We start from the raw sequence: 20,708 nt of genomic DNA, 5'->3' as shown, positions 1-20,708 counted from the left end.
CAGGGGAAAAAAAAAACCCCACCAGACCTGGGGAGGGGCTGCAGCAGCGGGGGGAATGGGATGAGGGCAGATGCCAAAGATGACCCCAAGATTTTGACCCTGAGGTATAACGTTGGTTCTATTTGTAAAAGATGGAGAAGTCAGGTGAGTGAGATGGGGCGACTCGATTTGTAATTTCGCCAATTATAATCATAAAAGCTTTTCAGACAGATGCCAGAAGCGAAAGGAATTGCTGGATTTAAGATTACGATGGGACTTTGTTAATTAAATGTGCTAGTCTGAATCCTGGAACTTTCTTTTCAGCCTTCATGATAAAAACCATCTCTGTCCTGGCTGTGTATGCATCCTTCTGACAAAGATGTTCTAACACTTCTGAGGCTCCTCTGGGTCTCCACTCAGGCTCAGTGTCTGTCCTTGTCAGGCTTGCGTTGCCTAGTTGTAGCAAGAATCTTTAAATCAACTTAGGGAGAACCTTCCACCCTCCGTCACTGGTCACCCCCCTCAGTATCTGATCAAATTTTTCACTCTCCCGTCTTGATATTGATGACCGTGGCCGGCCTTTAGCAAGAGTCGTGTCAGGTCTAACTAACCAGAATCCTCTCTAATGCCTGAAATTTCCCCTTAGTCATTTTCATCCTCTGACCCCTGCTCCACATTTGGTCTAGAAATCCCTACCTATCTGTGGTGTCATTGGAATTAAACCTCGTTCTCTAATGGGGTCTCTTGTTCCTATTGCAACAGTCCTGAATCAAATCTGTTTTTTTACCATTTAACTATTGCTCAGCTCTGGTTTTCTTTGAATTTCCTGGCGAATTCCTCCTTGCTCTCCTGCCCACTAAATTTATGAAGGGCTTTCCTGAAGTTTAGTCCATAATTCTTCTCTTTTTTTGTTAACTCTCTCCCTGAGGTGCAAGGTTGGTTGAGGGGACAGGTTTCATTTTACCCTTGAAATCCTATTGAAACTCACCTCCAGTTTACCTGCCCAGGGCTTCTTCCTTGGTATTCTAACAATGCAAAATTTTCCCTACCTACAAACACATTCAAGTGAAAAATCATGATAATACAATTATCTGGAAAGCGGTAATTTGAAAGTCAAGGAAGAGATAAATTATTCAAGCTTTTACTACCAATGCATACATTATTTACCAGTAACTTTCTTAAATAAAGAAAGGATCAAAATGCATGAAACCTTCCTTGTGTCCCTCATGAAATATTGTCTAAATATGTAACATTTAGAGTTTCTTGATCCCCAAAGGAGATAAAAATACATGCCCAATTAAGCCTCAGTTTAAGTGTCAGTTTGAAACATTTGAGTTTCTTATTACTTAAGACCCAGGAAGTCTCTGATTAGGAAAGCTGCCTTGCCAGGAAACTGATTTTTCCCCCCGGGGATGTAATTAAAGAGGGCAGTATTGCTGAGAGTGTGTGTGTACCAAAGGCAATGCTCTGTATTTGTCAACATACACGATACTTTATGGAGAGAAGAGAAGATCTCTGCTGTTCTGTAGTAGATCTTCCATGAACATATTTTATACTCAACAGCAATACCACCACTAACAAGAAAATGCAAAACAAAACAAAACAAAAAAAAAAACCCAAAAAACCCAAAAAACCAAAACCCCAAAACAAACAATGACAACAACAACAAAAAAACCAAAACCAAAACCAAAACCAAAAAAAAGAAAAAAACCCAAACCCAAACCCAAACCAAACAGGAGAACTGAATAGCGTGGGCAGAAACCAAAACACATTAGAAACCATCAGAACAGCATAAAGTCTCATCTCCACATTCTCTCTGACCCCAACCCTATGGACTCCTTGGGCATTAAAATATTAGATGGGGAATATGAATTTCATTCAACGGATTCATTGAAATTTACCAAAGGTGGGGGGCAAAGAGATTTCATAGATGACTCCCGGGTTTCTAAGTTAAGCAGTCGGGCGGGTGTGTGGGTAGTGGCGACATAGATGGGGATGGAGAACAGCAGGGGAGGGAGGAGCAGCTGGGAGGGGGCGTATGAGTTCAGTTTGGGAAATATAGGAGTCCCCTTTATCCACAGTTTCGCTTTCCCTGGTTTCAGTTACCCATGGTCAACTGTGGTCTAGAAGCAGATGATCCTCCTTCCGCCCTCCTGTCAGAAGGTCAATAGTAGCCTAATGCTCTGCCCCAACGCCTACGGTCAGTCACCTCACTTCATCTCATCACGTAGGCATTGCATCCTCTCCCAGCATCATGAGAAGAGGGGTGAGTACAGTACAGTAAGGTATTTTGACAGAGAGAGACACATTCACATAACCGATGTTGTGGTTGCTCTATTTTATTAGTAGCTATTGTTGTTCATCTCTTACTGTGCCTAATTTATAAATGAAACTCTATCAGAGGTGTGTATGTTTAGGAAAAAAAACCAGTGTATGCAGGATTCGGTACCATGTGTGGTTCGTGCATCCACCGAGGGTTTTGAAATGTGTGCCCTGCAGAGAAGGGGGCGGGGTAATGAAATGAGTTTGCAGTAGGTTTGATGGGACCATGAGGACACCAGTGCATGTCCTCGCATTTAACACATGGGCCCTAAACCTGATCCGAGCCACGAAAAAATTAATTTCAGATAGTAGCTCAAATTGTGTCATTTGTGCTTCGCTTTTGCTATTTGAACATTATGCAACAGTTTGAGTCCACTTTTAACGTACGGTTTGGATTGTTTTCTTGTGAGTCTAGCTTCACGGGTGGCATAAAGCTCTAATTGGTTAATCTCAAATTGACAACATCCTTACTTCAAAACATTGCATAATGAATTGGGTTTACTCTCTACCTCTCTTCTCCTGATACACTAAATTATCTCCTGAAGACCAGCTCCTTGCCTTCCACCTACATGACAACCAACATGGACAGAGAATGCTACACGTTGAGTGGCTCGGATGGCAGGCTGGGTCTGTGCCCTGCACGGCTGCAGACTGGCTCCGTGTTCTCTGCTGGGTGGTTTAGTTTCTCTAGATCTCAGTTTCTTCATCTGTGAAATGGAGAGTACATTTTAGACTTGCTTGATGGCCTAGTACATGATTTTTAAATGTGATACATTCAGATGAGAAGACCTGGTATTCTGCAACTGTTAAATGAAGAAGCCTGTATATGACCACGAAATGGGACTTCGTGTGGTGTTCCTATCCTCTACATGATAGACAGGATGTGGGAACACCACACCCTCTCCAGTGAATCTTCCGTGAGCTTTGTCTATCATTGAGAAAAACAGCCTTAAATCAGTTACTATGGTGCTGGATCTGTCGATTCCTTCCTGTGGTTGTGTGCAATTTTCTCAGAGGGTTGTAGTAAGGATTAAGTGAGGTGACTCAGGTAAGGTGCTTAAGACAATGCCTGGGGAAGGGACCAGGATATGCTGCTCTTAAACATGCCACCTCGGCATAAGGATCACTTTGAGCCAAAGGCACTTGGAAAACCAGGTACAAGAAGAGCATTCTGCATTCTGGCCTCCTCTCTGCTTCCTAAACGTACAAGATCCAACTCCCAAGTGAAAGATGTCCTTCCTGTACCAGCAGAAACATTCTCATCACCAAAGCAGGGAGTGGGGGCAGAAAGAATTCTGTGCCAACAGACCTTGTTAAAGTACCTCTTCCCTTCCTCTTACCTCCCTGTGTGGTCTAGTTGTGTTTCCACAATTGCCTCTCTTTGTTCAGCCTACTGTGAAGGCATTGAGGTCCTGCCCCTTCTTTGGCTCTTCATTTCCTTATGAAGGCTCCAGGTCACATTAAACTGACATTAAGTAAATTTGAGTGCTTTTCTCTTGTTAGTCCATTTTGTGTCGATTTAATTCTCAGACCCAGTGGAAGACCCTCAGAGGGAGGAGATAAAATTATGCCTCCCCTCCACTGGCACATACCCAAGTATTGAATATATGTTCGCTATTACGTTTCTAATCACAAAGAAATACCAAGGGTGCCCTCAGATATTCGAATTGCTAGAGAGATAGGCAGTGTGTATCACCATCATGATTATTTTCTCAGATCTGTACCTAATTTGAGTTACAATTCCCAGATTGTATAGGAGGATAAAAGTATCTCAGTGTTGTTTCAAATGGTATTATCTTTTCCCTAAACTTAGCTATGAAATAAATCAGATACTGAAGGTGAAAATTTGTAGCGTATGATGTTAACAGAACAAGAATCAAGTAAGCTCAGCCAACATGCCTTCCCTCTTTTTTTCTTTTTCTTTTCAAGTAATTCTTGTCAAGCTGTATCATTTTATGGCATAGTAAATATTGCCTTTGGGTTTTCTTACAGTGTCAACACATACTAAAATACGTGAATTGTGGTAAACTCCGTTCCACTCTACTTATAAAGAAGTCATTCTATCATACAGCAAAGTATATTTAGGTTTCTTTCATAGAGTACTTAATAGATCCTTTCATTAAAAGTGCCTTCAGTAATAATCGGTCTGTACAGAAATAAATTATAGTAATTATTAACAATACCATACATTTACATATTAATATTAAATACATAAAATATATTAATTAACTAGCTATAGCCATACATAATGATGCTACTCTGTAAGGAGCGGAGTATCACCACCATCACAACCACTGCTACCCACTGTGTGTGTCTTTCTCTCTCTCCCCCTCTTCCCCTCCCTCCCTCCCTCCTTTTGTCCCTCTCCCCCTCTCCCCCTCTCCCCTCTCCCCCTCTCCCCTCCCCCTCTCCCTCTCTCCCAGGGCTTGAAACAGCCTCATCAGTATGATGACTTTCATCTTGACTGTGATAGGTCTCTAAGACGTGGCAAATAAACACAACATTCCACAATTAGATTTTCGTTACCTTACAGATGTCTGAAATAATCAAAAATACTCAAACAGCACCAGGAGTTCATAGCTCCTCAATTATTTCCGACATGACAAGAATACAAAAGTAAAAAGTAAGATTTATCTCAAAATGTATTAGCTTGCATGGACATTACAGAATATTGAAATAGAGGGAAAAAAAAAAAACAATAGGTTTAGGTCTTCTGCTAAGATTGATGAAATATTCTACCAAAACTTTATTGATCTACTCCTATTAAGTAGGCAGATCTGAATTGCTCCTGAGAAAGCACTAAGGTTCATCAATATCCAAATGACAATTCAACCTCAAAAACACTTTAAAAAGAACCAAAAAATATTTATTATTTGCATGAATCCTATAGTAAATTAATCATCTATTGACCAAAATTTGATTCCTTTCGCCTCTGGGTAAAAGGCTGCATCAGACAAATAGGCTATCAAAATTCTTCTATACAGGATAAGAAAGAAAAATACAAAAAAGGAATACCTTTTAACTTGCTGGAGTCAGATATAAATCAAGAGTGGACGAACATTTATTCAGGCTAAACCTGGGTCTTGAAGGATCTTTACTGTTTTTTCATAGTTCTTGAATTTTAATTCTGCATGATATTAAAAACATACAAGTATTGTGGCTGGGCAATTTGGCAGCCAATCTCCTTTTTTTTTTTAATTAATTTTTTTAATTTGCATCCCAGTTAGTTAGCATATAGTGTAATACTGATTTCAGGAGTAGAATCTGGTGAGTCATTCCCTACATATAACACCCAGTGCTCATCCCAACAAGTGACCCCCTTAATGACCCTTGCCCACTTAGCTCATTCCTCCACCCACAACCCCTCCAGCAACCCTCAGTTTGTTCTCTATATTTAAGAGTCTGTTATGTTTTGTCCCCCTCCCTAATTTTATCCTCGTTTTGTTTCCCTTCCCTTATATTCATCTGTTTTGTACCTTTAATTCCACATGAGTCAAGTCATAGGATATGTGTCTTTCTCTGACTAATTTCACTTAGCATAAAACAGTCTATTCCATCCACATTGTTGCAAATGGCAAGATTTCATTCTTTTTGATTGCCGAGTAATAGTCCATTGTACATACATACCACTTCTTCTTTATCCATTCATCCATCGACGGACATTTGGGCTCTTTCCATACTTTGCCTATTGTTGATAGTGCTGCTATAAACATGGGGGTGCCTGTGCCTCTTTGAAACAGCACACCTGTATTCTTGAAGGATCTTTATTTTAATTTCTGCCCAAAGTGTGGCCAGATAACAAGACAAGAGTCAGAATCCAGCTTGTACAAAGTTCATGCTTTGACCCTGAAGGGGTTGCTCTTGATAACAAGGGGCTTGCTCACTGTGTGTAATCATTGGCAATGTATAGAGCCAGGTACCCCGTCTAGACACACACAAAAAATTTGTTGAATTTTCCCATTAGTATTGCCAGTCTCAGTTGACTAAACAATGGATACATTTTCTAAACTGTGGTCATTTTTCAGAGTCACAAATAAAAATTTCTTAGCCTGGCAGAGTTACATTGGAGAAGAAGAATGTAATCTTTCACTAACCTCTGAAACCATTGTTTGGGCTCTGGCCAGCTTAGAGACCTGCACAGATCTTTAGATGGATGCGTGTTCAGCATACAAGTGCTAGATATTTTTTTTTGATTATGTCTAATCTCGAGAGCAACTATGCAGGTACTACTAACTGCCTCCATTTCACAGATGAAAATGCAAAGGTACGCAGAGCTCATCTTGGTAACAAAGGCGAGAGTTATTAGGTTTTGAAGTCAGGTCTTTCTGTATCCAAAACCCTGCTCCTTCAACTTCACTCTCAAATATGTGCCATTAGTTGACTGACTGACTCGTTTGTACTTTTGTGCCTGATTTTAAGCAGCGTTTCATACGATCCGCATCCTGACATCGCAAGATCAAACACTGGGATGAATCCCAGAGCCGGTGATCCTAAATCTTTCTTTTTATAATGGAAGTACAATTGAGGTCCAAGGACTCAGCCAAGGACATACGGCAAAGTAATAGCAAAGTTGAAACTATGACTTTGCCTTTAAGCTTAACATTAGGCATGCCATGCCCTAAATTTTGAATTTTCTACTCTTAAATTACGAAATAAACCTTCAAACATATATTTTCAAGATTCATGTCATCATCTATTGTTCTTATTTATGCGAATACGTAATCCTAGTAGGCTTTTTCAAGGGTGCGTTTCAAAGCTGACATCAGTATAGGACACATAAGAAGAAAAAAAATATATGGGAACTTGATTTAAAAACATACAGAATACATTTCACACTGCGCTCTAAAAGTAGGCACCGAGCCCAATTTCTGGAATAAATTAAAGAGTAGGCAGAAAACAGCCAGCAGGAACAGTTATTTTAGCAAGAAAAGTAGGATAAATTTACCAAGCCAATCATGGGATGATGTATGCAGATAAAAGACGCAGAGAGAAAATGTGCAACATGAATACATGAACACATTTGAATGCACGAAAGCAAAACCCAGAAAGCACAATTGTCCTACATGTGAATCAACACTCAAATTATGCTGCAGCTGCAAAATTTAAACTCAAGGAAGAGACATTTGCAAAGAAATGTATTAAAAAGATGTGATTTCCTGGTTTCACGTGCCCAGTGATTCTTTTACAAAGTAAAATGTACAATCTTCCCTGATATAAATGACATTTGCCCCCTGTTTTACTCAGTCCGATAGCCAAAAAAGTCTTTTGTGGAAGACTCTGCTTATTAAGGGCACAATACGACTGATGCCAAACACTTGGGTTCTGAATATATAGAGTTATTCCACCGACTTAAATATCTTATATGCTGAGTATGGTCTTACACAATAAGAAGGTTTCCATGTGAGGGAAATTAGTCTTTCCCTAATGGCATATACCAGAGCAATTTCTTTGCAAGGGATTAAGTTTCTTGCTGAAACTAACTCTTGGCTGCCAAGCCTACCCATCTGTCCTTTTCATCCATCCATGTATCTACCCACTCATCCACCCATCCATCCATCCACCCACCGACCCATCCACTCACCCATCCATCTACCCACCCATCCTCCCATCCATCAAATATTTACAGGTCTACAAAGTCTATAACATAGAAGGGAAATTGACAATATATCGCAAAGCTTACTCTTGGGAACTGTATGACATTAAGATGATATTTGACTAGAAGACTCAGTCTGTTCTTAAACTAGTACCCCTTCCCACATTGGCGATGTTGGCAAGTGAGCCCTTTTACTGCAATAAGTCTTTGACTCAAACTACGATGTATTGAATTGCAATGCGTTGAATTGCAGTGTAATTGAATTGCAGTGCCAGCCCGGGTTGTTTGTTTTACAGAACGGTGCACAAAGTGAGCCCTCTGGACCAGCAGCATCACCTGGGAACCTGTTAGAAATGCAAACTCTTGGGCCTTATCCCAGACCAATCTATCTTTGAGAGCCCAAATACATTACACTCACTCGTAAGACTTGATAAATTACAGAATTTGCAATATTAGACAATGGTCTAGACCACTGGTAAGGGAAGCCAAGGAATGAGAAGCCAGTGTGAAAACTCCGAATGGCAGGTTTTACATGTTCGGTAGGAAGTTTGGACAATGATGGATCGGTAAACCAGGTAGTATTTTCTGAGCAAAGCACAAACATGATCGGAGTTTTTATTTAGGAAGATTTTAGAGCCCAATGAGACCATGGAGAGGTGACTGCATTGTTCAGATGAGAAGACCAAGCAACTTAATCTTTGATGATTCACGCATTTGTCAGCCTCAAAAGTTACCTGGTACCCATTCACTCAGCTTGCCTTCTTGTGCTCAGGATATGGGTCTTTCTAAGAGATCTCTCTCCAATGCCACAGGGTTCTCTTCATCCCATAGACTGAGTCTGTCTATCCTTTCGTATTTCTGCCTTGCTATCTGCCACTACTTCCTTGGTTCCCCTGCCCTAAATCTCTCTGCTGTTCCTTCCCCTCTTTTCCCATTTCATTTCCTTCATTAGGAATCTGCATGCTAATGCACATCAATTTACATGTTTGTTGCTGTTTATTTGTGTAACTCCTTAGAGATTTCACCAACTACACTCCTGCTCTGAACATAGGATCTACTAGGTCACAACACAACCAGAGCCTTCACCTGACTTTACTTAAATCTGCCAAGAATTCGGATTCACTTTAGTGTGTTAAATCTGTATCACCAGCTGACTATCTTTGTAAAATTGTTTTTTGTTTATTTATTTTTGACAGAGAGAGAGAGAGAGAGAGAGAGACACAACATGAGCGGGGGAGGGTCAGAGCAAGAGGGAGACACAGAATCCAAAGCAGGCTCCAGGCTCTGAGCCATCAGCACAGAGCCCGATGCGGGGCTCGAACTCACGGACCGCGAGATCATGACCTGAGCCGAAGTCGGACACTCAACCGACTGAGCCACCCAGGCGCCCCTACCAGCTGACTATCTTTGTAACATTATGCTCAGACATCCATAATTTAAGTCACACTTTCTGCACAAATGATGACACTGCTAACTAGGTTGTTTCCAAACAGGGAAGACATTAATTGTATTTTTGTGTATCCAGACACCTTCTTGTACATAACACTATCTACAGTGAATATTAAGTGCGGAGATAATGAAATGCTGTTATCTTGAACTATTACAACATTTGGGTCATACTTCAAATCTTGTTATGTAAGGTCTCCAATGTACCTGTGGACCAAGATATACCTCTCCCTCTGAACACAGACAATTTATCGATGAGGAAGTTAGTTCCGAAACAGAGTTCACTCTAGTTCCATGACACTTGGATATAACTTTTCAATGTCTTTACAACACACAATATTCTCTTCCTGGATGTAGTCATTTAGAAGGAAACTGATTTACTTTATGGTTTAAAATAAAGTCAAAGGAAGCATAATAGATACCTCTGGTTCCCCACGTCATGGCCTTTGGTCCATCTCTGATTTCAGCCCTGGCTGCACAGACAGATGGTTTTACGCCAACCTGGGTTCTCCTCACCTTTATAATGCCTACCTCAAGTGGCCACTGAGTGTCTTCCAGCCCCACGTAGTGCCAGCACAGCCCCACATTGAAGGGAAAAAAATCAATACCTCTGGGAGCAATCCACAACCAATGGGGGAAGGCAGTCAATAAACCTCCTGCTCCAGGCAGAAATTCTGGGAGGTCTCATGCACGCCCATAGGTCCCAGGGAAGCACGCTCCTGCAGTCCACAGGGAGGACTTCTCTGCTCCCTCCTTATCCTGGCCTTTGCTTCTTCCCCAATTGACGATTCCTGATCTCTAACTCCCATCTTTGGGATGAGCTCCCCATTTAATCACCACACCCAAATCGTTGTCTCAAGCAGGCAACCCCCAAGAGATGACAGCTTATTAATACTTTCAGCAATATTAACCCCCTTCTGATCTGATGCCATGCATGTGGTATTTCAGATTTGTAAAATCATTAAGACCTTTCTTTTTTCCCTTCTCAAGACTCCGTAATGACAGAAAGAGAGTGGAGATCATAGCCTTGCCTCAAATGCTTCCAGTGTGTTTCTTAGAGCACGTAGATCACGTTGAACACCTTGTACTGATAAGTCCCAACCTGTACAACACCCTAAGACAAATTAAAAGCTGATACTGTGCCATCTACCTTCACCATTCCCTGCTTGGCCTAAAGTACATTATATTGGTCCACGGTCGGGAAAATGACATTTGCCTCATCTGCCTTTCTAGATTAACAGCAGGAATGAAGATTAAACATATGAAACGCATCTTGTCCAGATTCTGTACAATCAACAAGGGACTTAAAAATCACAGACCAAACTCAGCAGCCTCTTAATACGTCTGGAGTTACAGGCCAGAAATATTTAAATTCAAAAATCCCATATTATCAAAATAAAGGGAATTGTTTATGTAAGACAGCTGGAAAAGAAGCTGTAGGCTTATGTTATATAAGGAGAAAGGACACACTTTTTACCTTTGATGATCAGTTTTCCATTTTTCTTGCTTCTAAGGCAGGAAAAGATCCAAACTTTGCAGTTTTTTTTTTTTAACTTGATGTTATTCGTGGTAGGTAATGCTCAGCTGTTCTAGAAACATAGCGAAACACAACAATTAGATGCAATAGCTAGCCTGAAACAAAGATACCGAAGATCTCTTAAGAAGTACTCTGACAAGCATTAAGTTCCATCATGTGAGACGAGAGTTCCCTAGAAAATTTACATGACCATGTTTTTGCATGATGTTATGCTTTGTATTTTTGTGCTTTCCAGAACATCCACCACAAAAATAAACAAATAAGTAAACATCGCCACAATAAATAGGTTTGAGAGTCTGCAATCTACTTTTCCATTAACATTTTTATCTTCTGTAAGAAGCAATAAAATGCATGCATTAATCTTTTGATTTTGTAAGATACACGATACATACAAGGCTATGCATTTCCTGTGCATTATTTGTTTTATCATCACTGCAACTAAGCAGCTGTAAATAAAGGGCTAAAAAGTATCATTCTTCACAGGGTGGGTCTTCTGACCTCGCAGGAAGACACAAATCACAGCATCATCTTCCCAGGCGCATGACTACAGGCTTGCCGCCGATGCTCAAACCAAACTGTTACCCCTCGTTATTGACGCTTTCTGAAGCAAGTGACAAAACGGAATTGTAACTAGGCCCACAGTTATGGGAGAGGTAACTTTTCCAATCCTATCACATGCTTTAGCCCGAGCTGTGATTTTTCTTCTTTGAAAGTTCACCTAGAAATGGACTGGTGTCACACACAAAAATGATCTGGTGTTGCGAAGTGTAGATATCAACAGAATTCTGTTTAAGGAATATAATTCGTGGCCCTAGGTAGCATATTAAAAGAGTCTCCGTAGGGAACAAGAAAAATAACAAATCTAAGTATGAAGCAGAGATACAGTGACATTCAGAATTAAAGAACACTGGTGTATTTTTTTTTTTTTTACTTTCTAATTACTTATAGGAATTACAGTGCCTGAATGAATATGGAATTCATTTCACAGAAGAGGAATTGGAGGCCAGAAAAGGTGACGTATTTTGCCCAATTTCATTCAGCTAATAGGCACAAAGGCAGAATGACATTCCAGAATCCCTGCCTTGAGGTTCAACCCCTTTAGAAACCCGTAACACTACTTGTTTCCAAAAAGAACACTTGGCATTCAAAAAGATCAGGGCTAACACAATTCCCTGCAGAACTTATCTGAGCACTATTTTGAAAGTGGCAAAGTTGAGAGGTTAAGAATAAGATGCTGTGGGTGTAAAAATGCAAGAACTACAATAGCACAACAGTATCGTGTATTTTCATAGCACATAATACATGTTGGGAACATTATATTTATATATGCATTTCATTTATCCATGTTATAAAAGACAAAAATGATATTCTATTATCAGTAGCTTTCAGGTATGAGTTGTGGTTTATATAGGATTATCCTAAGTATTTTTAATATTCCAGTAAACCAAATGAACTCTGAAATTTTTCCCTACCTGTATGACAAGTAGATTACTCAAAGAGATAAAAAAAAGTTAATATTAAAACAAAGAACTGACCGTTTATTCATTTGTGTTATTTACTGCGCATCTGTTTTGTACTAGATATTCTTAATTTTCTACAGAAACGAAAGGAAAAGATTATGCAATTTCTTAAAAACATACCCAGATATACAATAAGAAATCAGTTTTATTGCAACTGGAATCTTTTCTAGATCATATTAATGTCAACACATATTGCAAACATTGGGATGTGTCTCAAATGCCATCTAGTCTAGTGGTTCCCAAGAATGGCTGAACATCACAATCAGCTGGAAAGCTGCAGAAAAATACAAATTACAGAAGGTCATGCAAGATCTATTAAATCAGACTATTCATGAGTAGATTCAGGGCATTTGCATTTTGAGCTGGGAGCCCAGTTCATTCTTGTAATCATGCATGTTTTGGAAACCTACTGATTCTTTCTTGCCTAATCTCCTTATTATACAGACAAGAAAACTGAGGCCAGGGAATGACTTGCCCAAGGCATTTACTCCTTGGTAACAGTGGTGAAGTTAGAATTCAGAATTCTGGATTTGCTGGTACTTTTGTTTTTCTTTTTCATTTCTTGTTTTCCTTTACTCCAAGGGTTCTTCTTTTATTCTTCTTCTTGTTCTTTCCTATCACCAAGTAACCAATATTGAGTCCCTACATCTAAGAATGAGCAAAAGTAAAGTCAAACAAAGAAACAAATCAACAAAAAACCAAAATGGGAATTTGAACTTAAGCTGTTTGATCCAGTAGTGTGCTTTCCATTGTGCCACTGAGTTCTACAGTCATCTACTTTTTTTTTTAATGCCTATTTATTTTTGAGAGAGAGAGAGAGAGAGAGAGAGACAGAGAGAGAGACCATGAGCAGAGGAGGGGCAGAGAGAGAAGGAGACAGAAAATCCAAGTGGGCTCTATGCTGACAGCAGTAAGCCTGATGAGGGGCTCAAACACACGAACCTGAGATCATGACCTGAGTCCAAGATGGACGCTCAGTAGACTGAGCCATCCAGGCACTCCTACAGTCATCTACTTTTGACGTTTATTTGGGATGACTGGGTGGCTCAGTCACTTGAGCATCTCTTCATTTCAGCACAAGTTATGATCTCACGGTTTGTGGAATCGAGCCTTACCTCGGGCCCCATGCTGGCAGCATGGAGCCTGCTTGGGGTTCTCTCTCTACCTCTCCCTCTGTCTCTCTCTCTCAGAATAAATAAACTAAAAAATTTTATTTCTTGAGAGAGAGAGTGAGAGAACTTGTGGGGGAGGGACAGAGAGAGAGAGGGAGATAGAGCAGGCTCCACCTGATGTGGGGCTCGACCTCATGAACCATGAGATGGTTCCTCATTGACCATGAGGTCAATTTCCTCATTGACCTGAGCCAAAGTCAAGAGTCAGACACTTAACCAACTGAGCCACCCAGGCGTCCCATAGTCATCTATCTTTAGACTGTCTACTCAATCCCTTTCTCTGCATTCCCCAACTTTGAAAGGTGTCCTCTGTCAGCTGTTTGTCCTTGAGTCCTGATCCATGGCCATTGCTCACCCAGACTGGGCTTCTCATCTGGGACTAGGATATTACAGTCTTATTTAGGTGAAAGGGTTATGGCTGCAGCGTGGTTACCACGTCCCTTATGGGCAGAGGGAGCCAATACTGGTAACCGGTGGAAAAGGTGAGTGAAAAAGACACTCGTGGAAGAGGGAGTGAGAACTCTCCCAACTCCCCTGCTTCCTACTCACCGGTCTTTGTTTTTTCCTGTGGCTTCCACGAGCTCATAGAGCCTTATGACCCATTCTATTTTAAATAGTTAAAATTGTTTAGTTTTAATATTTTTGACTTCTACTAGGTCAAGTTGGTTACATTCCTTGACTCTGCCGCTAGAGTCCTGACTAATACACCTCTTATCATTCATGTTATGTAAGTTACTGTATAAGCCAGTTACTTTCGTTACATCATTTTAAGAGGTTCATTTAAAAAAATATTGGCTGGGAGTGTGGAGAAAGGGGGATGGAGGCTATAAATGTATGGCATTTTATGGAATGCTGATATTTTCATAAAGTACACGTTTTACAGTGTGATAAAGGGGAAAGGTCCAGAGGAGAGAGCTCTCTCTTAATCTCAGCCTTGCCTTGTAGAAGACTTCTGAGTTGTGAAAGACACCTAGCCTTTTTGAGTTTCCATTTCCTCATTGAAAACGGAGGCAAGGAAACCTACCTTAGTCAGGTTAGTACAAGGAATAAATGAGAGCATTTGTGCATTCACTCATGTACTCATAACTCATTCATTTCCCAAAGATTTATTGAGCATTTACCATACGCCAAGCACTATGGGAGGTGCTTGGAATAATGACCTTTTCATTTTAGGGAAAGTGAGTGGATAGAAAAAAAAAAACCCAATAATCACCATGGTGAAGGAATAGAGTATTTTAGAAGTGAATCATGCTGCTGATGTAAGAAAAATAGACTAAATTAAGGAGGATCAGGAGTACAAGGGTTGGGGGCTATTGGGAGGTGAGGGCACCTCACGAAGAAAGTGAGATGTGACCAAACACTTGAATGATGTGAGGGAGTGAGTCATGTGCAAGAGAAAGGTGTTCCAGGCGCAAGGAACCACCAAGGCTAAGGCCAGAAGGTGGGGGTATGCTCAGTTGTTCTTGAAATTGTTAGGAGGTCAGTGGGGATGGAGTGAAAGGACAAGGTGGAGAGCAGTAGAGGAATGTGGAGTTAAGTGGGAAGTGCTGCGGAGAGGCGGATGGAGGGATGGATCAAGGGCAGCTCAAGGCTTTTTGGCTCTCACTCTGTACATGAAATGGGGGCTGCTGTGGGAGTTCGTGCTTAGAATTGACACCACGTATGTTTCAGCAGGCTCATCCTGGCTGCCGGTTGGGAATAGACCACAGCGGGGGTCGAGATAGAGGCAGAAGGAAAGCTTGTAGAGAGACGCCATGTTGGCTCAAACTCAGGTAGAGCTGGTGAGGGGTGAGGAGTGGTCAGTGGTCAGTCATGCTGGGTGAGCAAGAGGATCTCCTGACGTATCACACGGAGGGGGTAAGCCAAGAGGGAGACAAGGATGGCCCCAAGGTTTCTAGCCGAAGTGACCGGAAGAGTACACTCACCATTACTTGAGAGGCAAAAGGCTGTGGCTACAGAAGATTGGGGGGAAAGAGGATGAGCTTCCTTTGGCCATACTGATTTTGAGAGGTCAGTGCCCAGTGGGCTTGCCATGTAGGTAGCTGGATATGCAATACTGGAATACGGGAGAGAAGTGTGGCTGGAGCTTGCATTAAAACCTTCCAGAAGGGCGCCTGGGTGGCTTGGTTGGTTAAGCGACCGACTTTGGCTCAGGTCATGATCTCACGGTCCGTGAGTTTGAGCCCGCATCAGGCTCTGTGCTGACAGCTCAGAGCCTGGAGCCTGTTTCGGATTCTGTGTCTCCCTCTCTCTCTGCTCCTCCCCTGTTCATTCTCTGTCTCTCTCTGTCTCAAAAATAAATAAACGTTAAAAAAAAATAAAAAAAAAAAACCTTCCAGAAGACTTTCTAGCCTAGCATATGTGGCTGCTGATATTCTTATTGTTACCTACCATAGTGATTATGAAGGGGGTCAGACAAAATCATATATGCACAGCACAGTATCTGAGAATTCAAACTCAACGTATTGTAATTCCCTTCTGTCTCCCACCTTTACTTCCAAATATTTCATTCTCTATTGACTAGAAGATGGAGTCTATTGTTTTCTGTGAAAAAAAAAATCAATTTTCCACAAGACATAATAAAAAAAATCCTATTTTATATTTTGGCAGCCCTTTTAAAAATACTGCAAAAAATAATCTTCTGATAAAATATTAACAATAGTACTCAATAAGTCATGAAGTAGAACTTTCAGGTGGTGAGGTAAATTTTGATTCGGGCATGAGCTGAGAAGATCTAAGGGAAAAATGAAAAGAGGACCGAAATACTCCGTGGATCTGTAAGTCCCTCAATATCTCTCAAACCTCCCTGGATTTTTGGCAGTGATTAATAGTCTTTCAGAATCAAGAAAATGCAAATGTGTAGGAAAGGTGATTACTCCAACTGTGGGTCCTAGTCTGAGGAAGCACATTTGCCTGAAGGTACATCTGGGGACCACTGGAAATTCTGGAATGAATTCTCTCAAGTATGAAAGTGTATCTTTGAAATGGGTTTCTTAATTCGTAAACGTTCCACGTCTTCCATTGAACAAATTTTAACTTAGAAACCCTCCCAGTTGGAACGCTCTTTTATAGATGAGGCTAATGAGGACTAGGGAGGTGATGTGGCATGCCTGAGGCCACAGCTGGCTGGTACAGCAAGGCCAGGACCAGACCCCAGGCCCCTAACTCTCAGTATAGCTGTCTTTCCACGCAGCTTCTCTTCAGTTTTTTTTTTCTTCTTTTCTTCACTCAGTTACCGTTAATCAGTAGCACCGTGTCCGTGAGGTCTCACATCTTATCTTAAACATTTTACTGAAAGCTTATAGTCCATAAAACAGTGCGCTTGTTTGAAGACAAAGTTAAACTATCTATCTGCCTCCTGGGCCCCTCACTCCTGCAGAAGATGACGTAAGAATCGATTTGGGAACAAGGTCTGCACTTATTCCGACCCACCCTAGGTCTGAGACAGTGTTCGATCACATAAAAAGTAAGAGGACTAGTTACTTTCCCCTTCTTTTGCAGATCACATTGCTAATTGATTCATCCTCTGTGTGTAGAAAACTTCAAGGCAGGGCTGGATGCATGAGTGCGCAACTTGGGCAACCGCCCAGGAGCCCATGTTCAGAATAGCCCCACACTTAATTCTTTAAAAATGTGAACCAGTGTTTTTGTGGGCGAGGTACAAGTGGAACGTGTGGGTAAGGAGGGGTGCACAACATTCATGCCCCCAGCCATCCCTCGCTGCCTCATTTGCACATAATGTGCATGATGGTGAATTCTCTTGGGCCCATGATTCCTGGACATTCAGCAAGGTTCTGTATGAGTGAGGTTAAGTGTGCTCTGTCTATGACTACGTGGGGAAGGTGACAGTCCCAAGAAGTTTTGCTTTCCACTGGAAGCAGAATTTGCTTTGAACTTCACATGAAGGCAATATGGATAACAAGTGATGGGGTTCAGGGCAGGTCACCCTCAAATATGCCACTTTGGCATATTGCTTATTTTGAATTAAAGTTACTTGGGATAACGCCAGTACAAGAAGGACACTCTGACCCTCCTCCGTCCCCGGAAAGCAGGAAATAAACGTCCCATGTGAATGACACCATGAGGTAAAGAGGCATCCTTATCAGCAGAGACAGGGAATCCAGGGACGAGAAGGCTGTAACAACAAACCCTGTTGTTTCTTTACTAATTTCCTACCTGAAGCCTAAACTTCTTTCTGTCAATTCTTCATTGTTTCTTTGTCTAAAAGGTACAAAAGCTGGCTGGTTTGGCCACTTCTTCGAGTCTCATATTTTTGCAGGCTCCTGTATGCATGCAATTGAATTTGTCTTTCTCCGGCTCATCTGTCTTCTGTTGATTTAATTATTAGACCAGCCGAAGAACCTAGAACGGACAGAGGGAAAAGTTTTCCTCCCCCCAACAAGAAATCCTGTGGTATCCTTCATTTTATTAAGACCACCATACATATGCGTGATCCGTGACGTACAAATTCTGGTGACCTCATGTAAGTTAAGCAGTCCCATGTTTGTATTACGCACCATAAAGATGGATGGTAAAATGCACCCTGGTGATTTAAACTTTGATTTTTTTTCTTTATCCGGAGCTACGTTAAATAAATTAAAACAAAGTTAAATAAATTAAAACAAACAAACACTATGATCAGTTGAGAGAGAGAGATGGCAGATAAAAGGAACCAGTTTTATACTTGAGTACATTTAACAACTCTTGTCCTGCTTTCTGAACAGGGCTCTGCATTTTCAGTTTGCTCTGGGCCATGCTGATTCCATAGCCATCAACGTTCACCCTATTGTAATGAACTAGCACAGACTTTAGCAAGTGCTTCAAGCATTATCAATTTACAGTTTAAGTAGCGTATGTAGGATTTTTGGCAATGGAAAATCTGCTTCTGAAAACCCTAGTATGATTATAAACCAAATTAATCTCATCTCTGTTCTCATCAAATCTCCTAATGTCTTTCCCTTCCCTCCCAAACGATTTCTTGGACATCTGACCAAAGTTCCTAATTTGAGCCAATCCACCTCAGAAGTCCCTTGGTCTTTGATTTAATTCAATTTCTAATTTAATTTAATTTTAATCTTCCATTTGAAACTCCACTGCCTTCAAGGTCAAATCCTCAGTTGGTGAAGAGAGAAAAGTCAGTGAAAAAAGTAATTTACTTTAAAGTGTGAGTAATAGAGCCACCTGACATGTTTGAGGGATATTTAGATTTTAAAGGAGCACTTAGTTAAGTCTAAAGGACCTTAATGCGAAAGAAACAATGCTTCTAAAGGAGAAAACTTTCTATTACTCTCTGCCAAGAGAGCCCTTCAACTCAATGCTCTTAAAAGAAAGGGCTGTGTTCAACAACCACACATGATTTTTTTAAATGAGGTAACTTATGCTCATATGTACCAAGATTTTTCCAGTCAATTGGAAAAGACCTCGGTATCATGAAATATACAGGCTCATTTCACGTCTCTTTTTAGCTCACCAAAAAGAGGGGCGCCTGGGTGGCTCAGCTGGTGAAGTGTCGACTTGTGGTTTCCGCTAAAGTCATGATCTCACAGTTTGTGGGTTCGAGCCCCATATCAGGCTCTGCACTGGCAGCTCGGAACCTGCTTGGGATTCTCACTCTCTCCCTTCCTCTTCCCCTCCCCACTTGCACTGTCTGTCTGTCTGTCTGTCTCTCTCTCTCAAAATAAATAAATAAATAAATAAATAAATAAATAAATAAATAAACTTTAAACCTCACCAAAAAGAAATGTACTTTAAAACGTGTAGTAGGAAGAGACAGCCTTCCTTTAATTTTCTTTATGAATCTGACCTCTCTGTTCTTCCAATTCCATCCCCTATCTGTCTGTGGTGGCTTTGCAGCTTCAGGAGCTTAGCTAAAGGACTCTCTTTGCAGAATTTTTAAGGCATTGCCTCCCTACCCCAACTCACTTCCCTACAGACAAGATGAGTTGGGGGTCCCTGGTGAACAGAAGTTAGGTAGTGACTCATTGGGATATCACAGCTGTTGCCCTGGTACAAAAAGATTGACGGTCTATTCACAACTTTGGGAGCACTATTTAGAATTACCTCCCAATCCGTGTAGAAGGAGACTAAAAGACCTTTCCCATTGAGCGTATCTTTTTTGGTTAAAAGGATCATCACTTGAGAATAAATTGGAGACTGCAGTATTTATTGTCAATGCCTTAAGTGGGGGCTTTCAACATCTTGCATCTGGATAGAATTTCTTCCCTCCAATCTCAAAGCTTTACTATGTTTGTTTCTAAGCAGTTTTCTTTTAAAAAATTACAGTAGACGATCTTACTCTATTTGGCTTTAGTGAATTCACATTGCTTTCTCTTCACTCGTTGGGCTGAGAGCCTTCCACATTTCTTTTTTAATTCCACCCCCAGGTCCCCTTGATGGACTTGACGAAACACAGTAAGAGTGGCCACATTTCTTGAGGGCTTACTATGTGCCATCATCGCTCTAACTAAGCTCACTACGTGGATTGTCTCATTTAAGATTCACAATAGCCCTATGGGGTAGGTGATAGTATCATCACCCTTTTACAGGGGAGAATGAGATGTAGAGAGAAGAGATGGACCGAATTATGAGGGCTGGTCAGTAGGGGGTGCCACGGCACAGACCCACAAGTCGGCCTGGGCCATGCCCTCTCCCAGGATTTCGCCTCTCAGTGTTTATTTTTCACGAATTCATTCTCACTCATCTGTCTAATTCCTTTGTATCAGCCAGTATGTAAGGCTTCCAAAGCTGACCATGTCCTGGGAACTTGAAATACCTTGCTTCATTTAGATATGATCATTATCCCCTTTTACAGATGCCAAAAGTGAGACACGAAGAGATTAAATTACTTGGCCCAAATCTCAGAAAATTTTACAGCCAGGATTTAAATCTAGTTCTATCATTAAGTTATGTTTCACTCTTCTGTGTCAGATTTCATTTTGCTCATTCATAAAAGTGAGTTTTCTAAGCCAAAGTATAGAAAAGCATTATTATTATTATTATTATTACCATCAAATTGGTGATGAGTTCGACTGGTAGAGCCAAATTTAGTAGCCAGAGACCAAAGTCTTAGTTCCAAGCCCAGATATGCCAGTTGCCAACAATGCTTCCACCGCAACCGCAACTTTGTTTCCAGCCAGTCA

At 41.0% G+C, this 20,708-nt stretch overlaps 1 protein-coding gene across 1 annotated transcript in view; it reads right to left on the bottom strand.

Moving 5' to 3' along the window:
* The window catches only part of DLGAP1 (DLG associated protein 1), an 888,408-nt gene that overhangs the window by 584,352 nt on the left and 283,348 nt on the right, over positions 1–20,708 (bottom strand). The window contains exon 3 of the mRNA XM_042963009.1: positions 10,818–10,929. The gene's annotated coding sequence lies outside the window, so the exon portion shown is untranslated. The remainder of the gene's footprint in view (positions 1–10,817; positions 10,930–20,708) is intronic.

This window comes from Panthera tigris, chromosome D3, assembly GCF_018350195.1.
Source record: "Panthera tigris isolate Pti1 chromosome D3, P.tigris_Pti1_mat1.1, whole genome shotgun sequence".
Taxonomy (NCBI): domain Eukaryota; kingdom Metazoa; phylum Chordata; class Mammalia; order Carnivora; family Felidae; genus Panthera; species Panthera tigris.
The sequence above is the reverse complement of the archived record's forward strand: the minus strand, read 5'-3'. Positions and strand labels throughout refer to the sequence as shown.